We start from the raw sequence: 13,766 nt of genomic DNA on the forward strand, positions 1-13,766 counted from the left end.
AACACGCCAGAGCCCTCACAAGCTCATAAAGGTCTGAGACACTGGTGAAGGTTATCTGAGTCCTCAATTCTCTTGGGGTGCCCAAGCTTTTGCTTGGTGCTCGTTTTATTTTCTTTCACTCTAAAATTGTTCAAAACAAAAATAATACACTAATCTTGCTTAAAATGCAGAAAAAGAATGTTTCATCTTTCACTTTATGACTTTGGAGATGAGTTCAGCTTCTACTCACTGAAACTATTCACAGTAACAGAATCTTTGTCCAGGGCTGCCCGAACATTTGCGTGCCACTGTACATGAGGCGTGGAAAAGCGGCACAAGATGCCGGACCGAAGAAGCACAAAACGCCAAATGTTGCCATGGAAGTTTACATGCAAAACTCGCGACTGCTGAGCAGGGCAAATTACCACTGTCAATATACCATCCATCTGTTCCTTAATGTCCAATGGCGAGGTGTTATTTTTCAACTGTACTCCACTGATATCCCTGGATACATTTTCATTGATCACTTTTCAGTGGCATACATTTCAAACATTTCACATCCACTGTGGGGATCCTGGAGTAAAGCATCACTGGTCATTACATTGCCGAAAAGTTAAACAATATAATTGTGGGCCGGTTTTGATCAGAATGACCGGCGTAAGGTTTTAATAAGGTGATAGAGTTAAGAGTGTAACCGGGGAAAGATCGGGGTTATTTCGGTGTAATTCTAAACGTTGAATCAGGGGCAGAGCGTATTCCGAGATAAGTATTAATTGCTGATGTTCACATTGCGGAAGAAGCTCCACGGCCAGTTACTGACCCTTATGCAGGGCGCCGGGATATGTTCGCCCAAATTTTAATTTTACATGGAGTCACAACAAATTCGATATATTGAAAAGGACCGTGATCCCAACTCTATAGCGATATGCGATCTCCCACCGTCACCTCGTTTCAAACTAAACAGTACCCAGTTTTCCTGTTCTACCATTACCGTCATTACACAGGAAGGTTTTAACCATACTTTTCCACATTCCTGCAGACCACGATGTCAGCGTTGTGATCAGTCCTTTCTCCCTGGTCCTTTAACAGGAATGGAATGTGCGACACCAATGGTATGATAGTTGGCTTCTGTCTGCGCAGCAATATCATCGGAAGATCGCTGGTTCGAGACCAGAAAATATTAGGTGTTGATGTACCACTGTTTCCACGGCGTTTAAAACTGTACGAAGCACACATATTTGCGCGGCTGACGTGGGGTGGCTGTGGTGCTGATCGCGACAGAGAAAACAAAGAGAAGCAGAGAGATTGAATGCGTGTGTGTGTGGTGTGTGTGTGTGAGAGAGAGAGAGACAGAGAGAGAGAGAGAGAGAGAGAGAGAGAGAGAGAGAGAGAGAGAGAGAGTGAGAGAGAGAGAGAGAGAGAGAGAGAGAGAGAGAGAGAGAGAGAGAGAGAGAGAGAGAGAGAGGAGAGAGAGGAGAAGAGAGAGAGAGAGAGAGAGAGAGAGAGAGAGAGGGAGAGGCAGACGGAAAAGGTGGAACCTAGAAGACTGGCGGAGAAATTGAAACAGAGAGTCTGTATGGTGGGACTAGGAAGGAGTGGAACAGGAGGGAGGAAAAAGAAAGCGATTTAACATTTTAAAGTAGGTTTGAAATTTTGCAGCACACGGTTATTCTTCCTGATGTTTGTCTGAATGGGAACATTTGAGAAGCGAGCTCCGTTGAAACCACAATGCATCCTCATGCGACAATACATGGCAATAGGTTTGAAGGCTGATTCTCCCGTGTTCGTTGAAGTGTACGTTATCTACGAACCTCCTTAGGTTTAAGTCCGTTTATGTTCTCCTGGAAATTATATATAATTTCTATTAATTCTTCTTTCTTTAATTTACCTTTGTCAGGTTTGAAATACAATGCGCTATTGCGAGAAACGCGAATGTTCATTATATTTACACCTGGATGCCCATGACAGTAAACTTGAACACAAACTGAAAAGTTGTGTCTCAAGTTCATTTGAAGCACTGAAGCCCAAACAATGTTTCTGCCCGGGATTGAACTGGGGACCTTTCGCGTGTAAAGCGAACGTGATAACCACTACACCACAGAAACCGTGTGAATCGCTCAATGCTTTGCGCTCCTGAGCAATGACCCGAGGCTGCCCCTCCCCGCCCTGCTCTGAAGCACAGCAATAAGTACAAAACATTGCCCACCGTCCCTTTCCGTTTTCAGTACCAAGTATTAAATAGTTTGGACTTTATTCCCTGGAATATGGGTATAGGTAGAGTGTTACAAGGACGTGGCGGTGGAACGAACCCAAGTGCTGAACACGGGCGTGGAATGGGTGCCAAGGGAGTATTTACCCGGAGTCTTGGTTTTAGTAGAGAATTCAGGAACGATGCCAGACTTAGAACTGATAGTCCTAAGAACCATGGCACGACCAACGAACTGGCACCTTCTAGTTGTGGTCACAGGATTCTTATACTACTTTGGTTGTTGGAATGCAGGTGTTCGTAGTTATTGGAACCTGGGAATGATTGGGAACTAAACGAGGTGATTGAGGCATAATTCCTGAGGAACATAGCCAGGTAGGCGATTGTCAGAAGGGATCGAGACAGTATACCCTCCCCCCCCCCCCCCAACAGCAGACTCCCGGCGATCCTCCAGGCCTGTCTGGATGGTCCCGATGAAAGTCCTGGATGAGGGAACGGTGGAAGATGAAGGAGCGGGGGACCCAGGAACACTCTTCAGGACCGTACCCCTCCCAGTCCACCAGGTATTGGAGACCCCAGCCCCGACCGCACACATCCAGTAGTCTTCGGACGGTGAATGCCGGATGGTTGTCGATGAGACGGGCAGGTGGGGGAGTCTCAGCTGGGGGACACAAGGAGCTGACGGAGACTGGCTATAACTGAGACGCATGAAAAGTTGGGTGAATGCGCATGGACCTTGGCAGCATTAGGCGGACCGCTGTGGGATTCCCAATCATTCCCAGGTTCCAAGGTTGATAATCCTTTCAACCTTGAATGGTCCCAGGAAGCGAGGGGCGAGTTTCCTATGTTAGGTTTTGAGCGGGATGTCTTTGGAGGAAAGCCACACCCTATGCCCAGGTTGGTACTCCGGTGCCGGAGTCCGGTGTCAGTCGGCTCTCTTCGTATTTCCATTTGTTGATCTGAGTAGCGCCGTGCGTGTTTCCTCTCAAATCTTACGGCACCGATCAATATGGTCCCGAATTGACGGTATCGCAATCTCCCCTTCTTGCGCGGGGAACAGCGGGGTTGGTACCCATGGGAGAACTCGAACGGAGACCCCCCAATGGCCGAGCTCACCAGGGAGTTGTGGGCGTACTCAACCCACGGGAGGTGGCCGCTCCAGGTCGACGGGTTGTTTGCTGTTACACAACGTAACGTCGCCTCCAGGTCTTGGTTGACCCGTTCCGTCTGCCCTTTCGTCTGGCGGTGGAAGCCGGATGACAGGCTGGCCGATGCACCTAAGACTCGACAGAAAGCCTTCCATAGCTGCGAGACGAACCGGGGACCTCGATCTGATACTATGGCATTCTCCGTCTTCCGTGGAGGCGGAAGTCGTGGAGGACGAGAAGATCTGCGGTTTCTTGAGAGGAAGTGAGTTTAGGGAGAGCCACAAAGTGCACCGCCTTGGTGAATAGGTCTACCACGGTGAGAGCAGTGGGTTTTCCGCGGGAAGGGGTAGACCGGTGACGAGGTCTAGGGCGATGTGTGACCAGCGACGACCAGGTACAGGTAGAGGACGAAGAAGACCCACAGGCGGTAGATGAGAGTCCTTTCCCCGGGCACAGATGGAACAAGCCGAGACATAAGAACGGGTGCCCCCTCCGTGGACGGCCACCAAAAGTGCTTCCTCAGGAGAACCAGGGTCCGATCACTCCTGGGGTGGCAGGTGAACCTGGATGTGCGCCCCCATTGGAGAACCTGAGGCGATCGCACGTACAGGCGATCGCCGGGTGCATTCCCTGGGGCGGATTCGTCCCGCTAGGCTTTGTTTACCTTAGCCTCGATCTCCTAAGTGAGGGCGACCTCCTCGCAGGATCGTCTCGGGAATGGAGGTGTCATCCTTGGAGTCATGCTAGCGGGATAACGCGTACGGCTTCCCGTTCTTGGATCGTGGACGGTACGTGAGGTTAAACTTGAACCGTCCAAAAAAAAAAACAATGCCCAACGGGCCTGGCGGGAGTTCAATCATTTGGCGGTCTGAATATACCCCAGGGTCTTATGATCAGACACACTCGCAGAATAAAGAAATCAGGGACCATAACTGTCCTCGACCCCGTCACTCGCGGAAATAAAAACAGGGACGATAATAGTCCTCCACCCGTTACTGGCAGAAAAGAACAGCGACCTCAGTCTGGAGCGGGCCAGGTGGATTGGAAAGGGGCACCAGCATGACTGACGGAAAATCCACAATGGCTGGTGTTTGTTGGGGGCAATTGGAAAGGTGCATCCCAAAGAAGAATAAATATTCGAAAGGGAGGATGAGGCAACCATGGCTGACAGTGGAAAGTAAAGACAGCATAAAGGCAAAAGTGAGGGCTTAGAAGGAAGCATTAGAGGGAAGCCGGGGGTTTGGGACGCTTTCAAAAATGGCTAACACTGGAGAAAATACCTTTTTTCAGACATATGAAGATTAAAAGGGATGCGAAAGTGGGTATCAGAAACCTGGAAATGACGCGGAAGAAGCAGTAATGGGGAAAAAGAAAAGGGACGAACTGAATGAATATTTTGTGCCAGACTGCTCAGTTGAAGACACCAGCATAATGGCACCGAGAAACACGTGTCAGAGGGCATCAGTGAGAGTGGATGCTGTGACCTGGAGAAGGTGCCTGTGAAGCTGAAAGGTCTGAAGTTAGATGTCATCGGGACCAGTTGGACTTCACCCCAGGGTTCTGAAAGTGGTAACTGAAGAGATTCTGTAGGCACTCCTTCACGTATCATTATATGCACAACAGCGCCATAGCAAAGAAAGCCCAGCAGCGTCTCTACTTTCTGCGAAGGCTGAGGAAAGTCCATCTCCCACCCCCCATCCTCATCACATTCTACAGGGGTTGTATTGAGAGCATCCTGAGCAGCTGCATCACTGCATGGTTCGGAAATTGCACCATCTCGGATTGCAAGACCCTGCAGCGGATTGTGAGGTCAGCTGAGAAGATCATCGGGGTCACTCTTCCCGCCATCACGGACATTTACACTACACGCTGCATCCGCAAAGCAAACAGCATTATGAAGGACCCCATGCACCCCTCATACAATCTCTTCTCCCTCCTGCCTTCAGGGAAAAAGGTACCGGAGCATTCGGGCTCTCACGACCAGACAATGTAACAGTTTCCTCCCCCATGCTATCAGTCTCCTCAATACCCAGAACCTGGACTGACATCTTACTGCCCTATTGCTTATTTATTATTTATTGTAATGCCTGTACTGTTTTGTGTACTTCATGCAGTCCTGTGTAGGTCTGTAATCTACTTTAGTTTCTCTGTGGGGTTTTTTCTGTGTTGCTTTTTACGTGGTTCAGTCTCGGTTTTGTACTGTATCATGTAACACCATGGTCCTGAAAAGAAACGTTGTCTCATTTTTACTATGTACTGCCCCAGTCGTTATGGTCGAAATGACAATAAAAGTGACTTGACTTGATATTCTGGAATAGATCCTGATGGTTGGAAAATTGCGATGTGTCACTTCACTCCGAAAGAAGGAAGTTAGGCTGAAGAAAGGAGAATATAAGAAAGATAGTCTGACTTTAACGTGTTAAATAATTAAAAAGATTCAAAGTACATTGAAGATCAAAGACAGTTGAGGAGAAAGAGAGAAGATTTGTCAAATAGATCAGCGTGTGGTATGGTGATGCACCTTGGAAGAAAGGATAAAAAAGTCTCTGAATGGGGAAGGTTTTCAGAAATAAGAGGTGCAAAGAGACCTTGTGCAATATTCCCTAAATGTTTACTTCCAGGCTGAGTCAGCGGTATAGGAAGGCAAATGCAATTTTAACATTCGGTTCAGGAGGAGCAGAATATAAAACAACAATGTAATGTTGACATATGTCCGTCATTATAAACCTGATTCTGATCCTGACCTTTATCCCCAACAGTTGAAATCTCCTTCATTTACGAGACTGACGCCAGTGTTATCCCTCCACCCTCCCGTTCTGACCTAACGGTGTTGAAACAAATTCCAAAGCTGTCCAATTTTTCTATTTGTATCGGAATGATGAATCACCTTTTCCGTTACTAGAAATAAATCAAGTACAACCCTCGCTTCAGGTGCAGTGCTACGGTGGGTGCTGAACATTGATGGAGCTGCAATGGCCGAGTGGTTAAGGCGTTGGACTTGAAATCCAATGGGGATTCCCCGCGAAGGCTCGAACCCTGCTCGCAGTGCTCACACTACAGGCACCAGGGAATAGAAACCTCGCTGCCAATAAAAAATTAACACCCTGACTGCTGACAACTACGTACCAGCCGGCAGACTTTTAGATTTTTACACCCATTGTGCAAATGTCATTTCTATTACAACTCTGATCAATCCCCTTTGGGCAGCTTAAACTCTCTGTAGTTTGGAGCTTTGTAAAACTAAAAGAATCAAATACAGAGAACGGATATTTCAGCGTCAGTGTAAAGAAGTGGACTTCGTCCTTTCGCATTAGTGGGTAACACGGTCTCTGAACGCGAAAAGCTTTCGCCGTTTCATATCACTCACTCTACAGACTCCCCATTCTCTCTTGTCTAGCGAGCGATCCCGCCTATTGCCATAGACAAATCGGTTCGCTGACCTTCCGTCAAAATCACCCTCGCCAATTGTCACTGACGCGGTGTAATGGTCCGACATCAACCAATCTAATCAAAAGGCGTGCAACATACCTTGCTCCCATTCGTGTATGCAGATGTCAATCCAACGTGTTATCCAATTGGGGAAAGGGTTTCACCCAAGAGCTGTTCCCTCCCACAGACTCTGACTGCTTCTGTCTCCCCAAAGTCCCGTCAATACTGAGCAAAACTCAGAACAATGTCCCATTATATAACATTCATATCCATATGCATCTGATCGAAGCTGGGGACGCTGTCAGAGAGTCGAAATAAAGGCGGGCGACAGAAGTTTATCTCCTCTCACCTGGGGAGCCGGTAGACGATTTGGTGGAGGACACCGGCCGACTTTTGTCCGGCAACTGCTGTATGGGGAGTAGGATTGAGAAAAAGTCTGGGCCAGCCTGATCTTATTGAATGCCAGGGCTGGCTGAAAAGGACTAGAGACTTGCCCTTCGTTCTGTTGTCTGTCTGTTTAAAGAAAAGGAATAAACAGGCCTTTCTTGGGCCTGCATGCTACCCCGTGGATATAATAGTTGGCAATCTATGTCATCAGTTTGCCTGATGAATCATTTCCAAGTCTGAAACTGGCACAAGATTTATATCAACCGTTTGTTAATGATGCAGAATTGTACAATTTATGTTCTGCGTACTGTCTGTCTTTTCGAGCCTGCAATGATGCTGCAAGTGTTTCATTGTACCTGTCCCTCACCGTCCCTGTGCACACGGCAATAAACCCGACCGGACCTGACAATACTCACTGAGATTTGAGCAGTGATGACCCCGGGCAGATGAGTCAAGGTGATGTAGGCAAACTGAGTGAGTAGGACCAGAGTCCAATATGGGAAATGTATGGTCACCCTGTTCTACAGAGAGACAGCATCTCTGAGTGGATTCAGGTGCAGTGAGGAGTGAAGAAGATCAAATCTACATTGTATCGATTGCAGGGTATTGTCTGTAAGACGTCGCACAGTTATTTCCAGCTTTATTGAGACTGCACCTGCGATATCTATTTTTCAAAGTCATGTTTTCATTGTCTAACAAGTGTCATACAGAACAAATAACGAATCGCTGCCGAAACAGTGTATAGCGGGTCAGGCAGCATTTGTGGCCGGAAAGAGGTAGTACACACGGTAGAAAGCAGGAGAATGGGGCTGAGAGGAAATGTCGAAGCAAACCCGATGGGCCAAACGGCCTAATTCTGCTCCTGTATTTTGTGGTTTTCTGGCGCTGAATCAAGCGGATGCTGGTTAAACACAAACAGGAATGGGGTTGTTGTGGAAGCAATGAATACACAAAATAATTTAAAATCAACACATTAATTTACAGCAGGAAATATTTTTATTCCCAGACCGGGAATCGAACCCGGGCCGCGGCGGTGAGAGCGCCGAATCCTAACCACTAGACCACCAGGGAAGCTGATGATGCGTTGCATCACAGCAACATACACTATCAAATCAAAAAAATACAAAACAAAATCAATGGATAAATAATAATAATAATGAATGAATGAATGTGATGAATATTGTCACGAATCTACTGCTCATCACTTTGCATATCTCTTGTTCACCCAATGCTTCTGGTTAAGGAACACGCTGGACTGTATGAATCGGTGGGAAACACTCGTTCTCCAGTGTCTTTATAAAGATGGTAACATTCAGATTCTCTTATGAGCCCTGGGTCATTTTTGTTTCTGTCCTCGCCTCGAAACAATTCAGTAGTCGGCCCCCGATTCCCGTGACATTGTCGCCGATACATCTGGTGTCTTGTTCCTCACCCTCCGCCTGGGTAGAGGTAGGAGAAAGAAAACCAGACGTTCAGAATGAACGAAATATGTTCTGGGGATGGAATGCTAGGCATTTTGATCGTGCTCTAACAGTGGTCGAGAGTGCGGGAGCCCCTGGTACTGAGAATGACGTGCTGATGATAAATAAGCCCAGAATTCTTTAAATAAGCCTGATAGAAACCCCGCAATGATTTGAAAGTCCTCAGGGTAGGCAGTTCCTTGCTTGCTGGTCGCGGCACTCAGTACATGGTATGCTTGCTTAACATCTCCTCTGGCGGTATGTGAAGTGCCGTCCGGATCAATGAGGAGAACCTCTCGGTAAGCAGCACCGACAGGACACAATCATTGGATGTTGTGATTGGGGGAACAAGGGTGCGGCAAGACCGCTATGTACGGAGAGCATGAAGAGTTAGTCATGAAACAACACCGCCGTTCCACCGCCCCCCACCCCCAGCACCACAATACCTTCTTATCTTCTCCGAACGGTGGATCGAGAATCCTTCCGGCTGTTCCACCGAACTGAGCCATATCTCCATGAAACAGAGAAGACAGCAGCACCTCATTTCCCTCCGAAACTGCAATGTTGCGCTGATGTAATGCATCTTGTTGTCAAGTCATTGGCCTTTCGCGAAGAAGATGCCTGGTAAAGGATGCTTCATAACCCGTCGATTTAGTCTGGCTTGAAGTCTTCCGAACCGACCTCTTTTCCGGCAATGGTAATGGCTGACCTTCGCTGATCGCTGAAAGGTGCCGCACCTGCATTCCCGAGAGTCAAGTCCATCTGGTCCTTCAGCAGCTCGTTAAACTGCTGAGTAATTTAGACAGTTCAACAGTACGTTTCTTAAAGGGAAATTAGGGGTTTCACATTGCAGCTACAGTGGGTCAGCAGAAATACATCGAGACATTTTGCGAGCTGTCCGCAATACGTCGCGTGAATCGCCAGTGCCATCGTGGATCTTTGGATTTATAAACAAATCTCAAAATTCCTAAACTCTTGTCAGGTTTCCGTGTGGGAGGATGCTCGGGAAGGATCAGACGCTTGGCTTTCACAATGAGGAAGTAAATTGGATTGGCCTTTCGGTACGTTGGGGAAGCTAGAGTGTGGTAATGGAAAGTTGTCTCTCTGACTGGGGACCTGTGATGAGTGGAGTATCCCAGGGATCGTTGTTGCGTCCGTTGTTGTTTGTCATCTTTATCAATGATCTGGATAATGATGTCGCTAACTGGATCAGCAAATTTGCCGATGACAACAACATTACGGGTGTAGTTGACAACTAGGAAGAGTACCGGAGCATGAAACGGGATCTGGACCAGCTGGAAAAAATGGGTTGATAAATGTCAGATCGGAATTAACGCAGATAAGTGTTAGATGTTGCATTTGGGAGGGCCAGCCAGGGTTGGTCTGACCCAACGAGAAATAGGGCACTGAGGAGTACGATAGAACAAACGAATCTGGGAATGCAGGTCCATAATTCAATGAGAGTTGCGGCACTGTTAGACAGGGTCGTAAAAACAGTTTTTCGCACATTAGCCTTCATAGATCAAAATACTGAGTACAGGAGTTGGGATGTTACGTTGCTGTGGTTTAAGGATTTATTGGGGCCCAATTTAAAATATTGTGTGCTGTTGGGCTCAACTATCTGCTGGAAAGATGCAAATAAGACTGAAAGAATGCAGAAAAAGAATTACACAGCTATTGCCGGGACTGAATGTTTTTAATTAAAAGGAAAGATTAAATATGTCAGCACTTTATTCCCGAGCGGGTAGAAGACTGAGGAGAGATTTGATAGAGGTAGTCAGCATTATGAGGCGTATAGAGAGTGTAAATGCAAGCGGGCTTTCTCCACTGATGTTGGGCGAGAATACAACTGGAGATCATGGGTGAAGGGTGAAATGTGAAATGTTTAAGGGAAACATGAGGGGAAACTTCTTCACCCAGTGGGTGGTCAGAGTGTAGACAGTGCTGCCAACACAAATGGTAATTGAGATTCCGATGTCAACGTTTAAGAGATGATTGGAGAAGTACACGGATGAGAGGGATATGGATGGCCACGGTCCGGGTGAGGACGATGGGAGTAGGCAGTTTAAATATTTCCTCACTGACTGGACCGGCTGAAGACCCTGCTTCTGTGCAGTGGTTCCCTATGGATGTCTGACTGTATATCTGGGTTAGAGCTTTAGTGTCCCACAGCACCGACCAATTTAGAAAGCCGTTGATACTGTTTTGTCCCTCTGTCCTTGCACACACTAAAGCAGGCAGACTGAGTTAATGGATGGTTACAGTAGAAGAAGATGGAAGCTTTTGAAATTGTTTATTCTGTATTCTCCAATTGCCTGAGATGCTTTTGAAGGAAGACAAGTGTGAGCCGGGATATTTGCATTGCTCTCGCTGCGTTTTCACTTTGTGTAGTTTTGCATGTTACATTTATTATTGATTTCAGACGGAGACACGGATTCCACACCGGCCATGTGGATTCAGGGTTAAATGGATCGAAATATGAGCGTATCTACACCCGATACGATAAAACCACGATTCAGAGGTAAATTAGCTTTAGGATAAATTGGTGTGTACTTGAATTGGGAATTTAGAATTGACATTTTGGAAGGCTGGTTCTTTTAATAAGCGCCAGAAGCTGCTGCTGAGTACTTTGAAATGCTGGTTTTAAATTGTAGGTCTCCACTGGAAAAGGTGTTTTGCAGATGTTGTAGCATTTGCCCTGTAATATGTAAATGACAGGTCAGTTCAGAAAACGCGCTGGTGCGGTCGATAGCTCAGCCATTTGCTTACGTCATCAGCCCTAATTCCATTAATTATCCTGTGCCGCTGTGTGGTCAGATTAAAAAGATTAATTACTCAGCCCTATTTCTCGGAGCACTGTAACTGCAGACTCGCAATAGACTTGTAAAGTGTCCCGAAGTTTCGACTCTCCATGCGGAACACGGCTGCCATTTGTCTTCCAGCCAGAATTCACTCTGTCTACTACATCATCTGCCTTCTGTTAGGAAACCAATTCTGAATCAGCGCAGCCAGGTTTCCTTCGATCCCATGCCTCCTGACTTTCTGAATGAGTCTACTATGGGAACTGATCAAACGCCTGACCATAATTAATGCACCCACATCGACTGTCCTGATTCATCCGTTAGTTTTATTTTCACTTCTTCAATTAAATCAATCTGGCTCATTAATGACAACATACCATGCTTTCTCTCCGTAGCCAGACTACGTTTCTCCAAATACTCATTAATCCCCTCTTTAGTAATCGTCTCCAGTCGTTTACCCACTACTGATGTAAGACTCCCTGGTCTATAATTCCAAGAAGTATCCCTGTTATTTTTCGTCAACAAATGAATAACATTTTCCACGCTCCAATCTTCTAGTTCTACTTCCGTGGCCAGCGAAAACACAAATATCCTGTCCAAAAGCTCAACAATATCTGAGTTCGCCTTCCAAAATTAGCTGGACTATAACTCTTCCGGCACCCGAGAATCATCTGTCATAATGTTTTCCCAAGTTTCCAGCACATCCTCTTTCTCAGCGTCGGCACGTTCGAGCATATCTGCCTTATTACGTTGTGGGCACATTGATCAATGCATTCAGTAAGGATCTTCACTGTTTCCTTGGTCTCCAGACAAGTTTTCCTCTTTTACCTCTGATTTGCCCACACTCTCCCCAGTCACCTCCTGTTCTTCACAGTGTAACTCGTCAAGGATTTCTCAAATCCCCCATCACTCCTTTCAGTCCACTGTTATATTCCTTCCTGTCTACATTGTGACTCGCTATAGCGTTATTTGATCCTTTCTTCCTGTTCTGTAAGTATCGTTCTTTCTTCCTATTGACGTGTTGTCCAAATTCCTTGTCTCCCAGGGTTACTTTACACTGTCATCCTTTCCCTGCATCACTGAGACAAACCTATACTGAACCCCGTGTAAGTACCCCCTAAACAATCCCCACATATCTGTTGCGCAATACCCCGAGTACATCATTTCCCAATGTACCTTCGTAAAATCATGCCCGCCAGCACCATAATTCGCAGACCCCCAATTAAACACACTCCATACTCTCTGGTCCTATCCCTGGGCAAGGCAAGTGGAGGGGAGTTCTGTCCTATCGTTCTGAAATGCTGACCCGCGAAGAGATCTGTCACCTGACCCGTTTCCTTTTCTAATATTAGATCCGGGACGGACTGTTCGCTAGTGCGCCTGTCTTCTTGTAGTGACATGAATCCTTCCTGGACACTACCAAAAAATTATGCCATAATTAAAACTTTTACCCTGGGGAGATGCCAAAGAACATTTTGGATGTTTCAGTTACTCATGTAAGTAACCTTGAAAATGTGCAAGTCCCGCTTCCCGATCGGTTCCTCACTGTTCCAGTTGCAGTTACTTTGTTAGAGGGCGGCTGTACAGAATACTCCAAATGGGGTGATTATGTTACTGTGTTCGTCTCACATTTTATTAACAAACGAACGCTCCACGTTGTCCTCCCTTTCTGCAGTTGCGATACTATCCCTGGTTAGCCATCGCACTCCCTTTACATTATGTTAAACGACCCTGTCCATTTTGAAACATCTAAAACGCGGAAAGCCCTGAAGCCACCCCTGCCCTTGTAACAGTCGAGTGTCTGTGATAGTTTGGAACATACTTCAACTAATGTAACAATCACGCCAGCAGCAATGAGCGCTTGTATTGCCACCAACCTGAACTTATGATGTGGGCAATCTTCCGCCAATTCCGCAATTTCCGGGCGACCAGGCACATGATTGTTTGAGTTTATGACATATTTGCCAAACCTGTTCATTGCAAAACGGTTTTATTGGAAAACTCCGCTGAATCGTCAGTAGACACGGGCATTATCTACACAGATGGCCGTTTAATGTAAACACATACTTCATTCCATTCCTCAGCTCTTCTCTGAATTTCCTCTGTGTCAGTGTATAGATACAAGTATTGGTGCACATGCTGAGTGTTTGCAACATGAACCTAAATTGTTGTAGGATGTATACCGGGGAACTCAAATATCTGTCCTGGTAAAAATAGTTCTCCGGGTGCCATTTCAGGGTATGGGCTACAGAGGGCGTCCACAGTAATATGAAATTAGCTGAAATAGAAAACAGCAAAATCATCGATTTTCTGCGATTTTCCACCTCGGCATCTTTCTGATTGTCGCTGCTGTGCC

General features: G+C 46.5%; 2 non-coding genes across 2 annotated transcripts; both read right to left on the reverse strand.

Annotated features, from left to right (window-relative positions):
• Positions 1–2,011: 2,011 nt before the first annotated feature.
• Positions 2,012–2,084, reverse strand: trnav-uac (transfer RNA valine (anticodon UAC)). The gene has a single exon. It is a non-coding gene; the product is annotated as a tRNA-Val (tRNA).
• Positions 2,085–8,148: 6,064 nt separating this feature from the next.
• trnae-cuc (transfer RNA glutamic acid (anticodon CUC)) lies at positions 8,149–8,220 on the reverse strand. The gene has a single exon. It is a non-coding gene; the product is annotated as a tRNA-Glu (tRNA).
• Between the last annotated feature and the right edge of the window lie 5,546 nt (positions 8,221–13,766).

The sequence above is a fragment of the Hemitrygon akajei genome, unplaced genomic scaffold, assembly GCF_048418815.1.
Source record: "Hemitrygon akajei unplaced genomic scaffold, sHemAka1.3 Scf000057, whole genome shotgun sequence".
NCBI lineage: Eukaryota > Metazoa > Chordata > Chondrichthyes > Myliobatiformes > Dasyatidae > Hemitrygon > Hemitrygon akajei.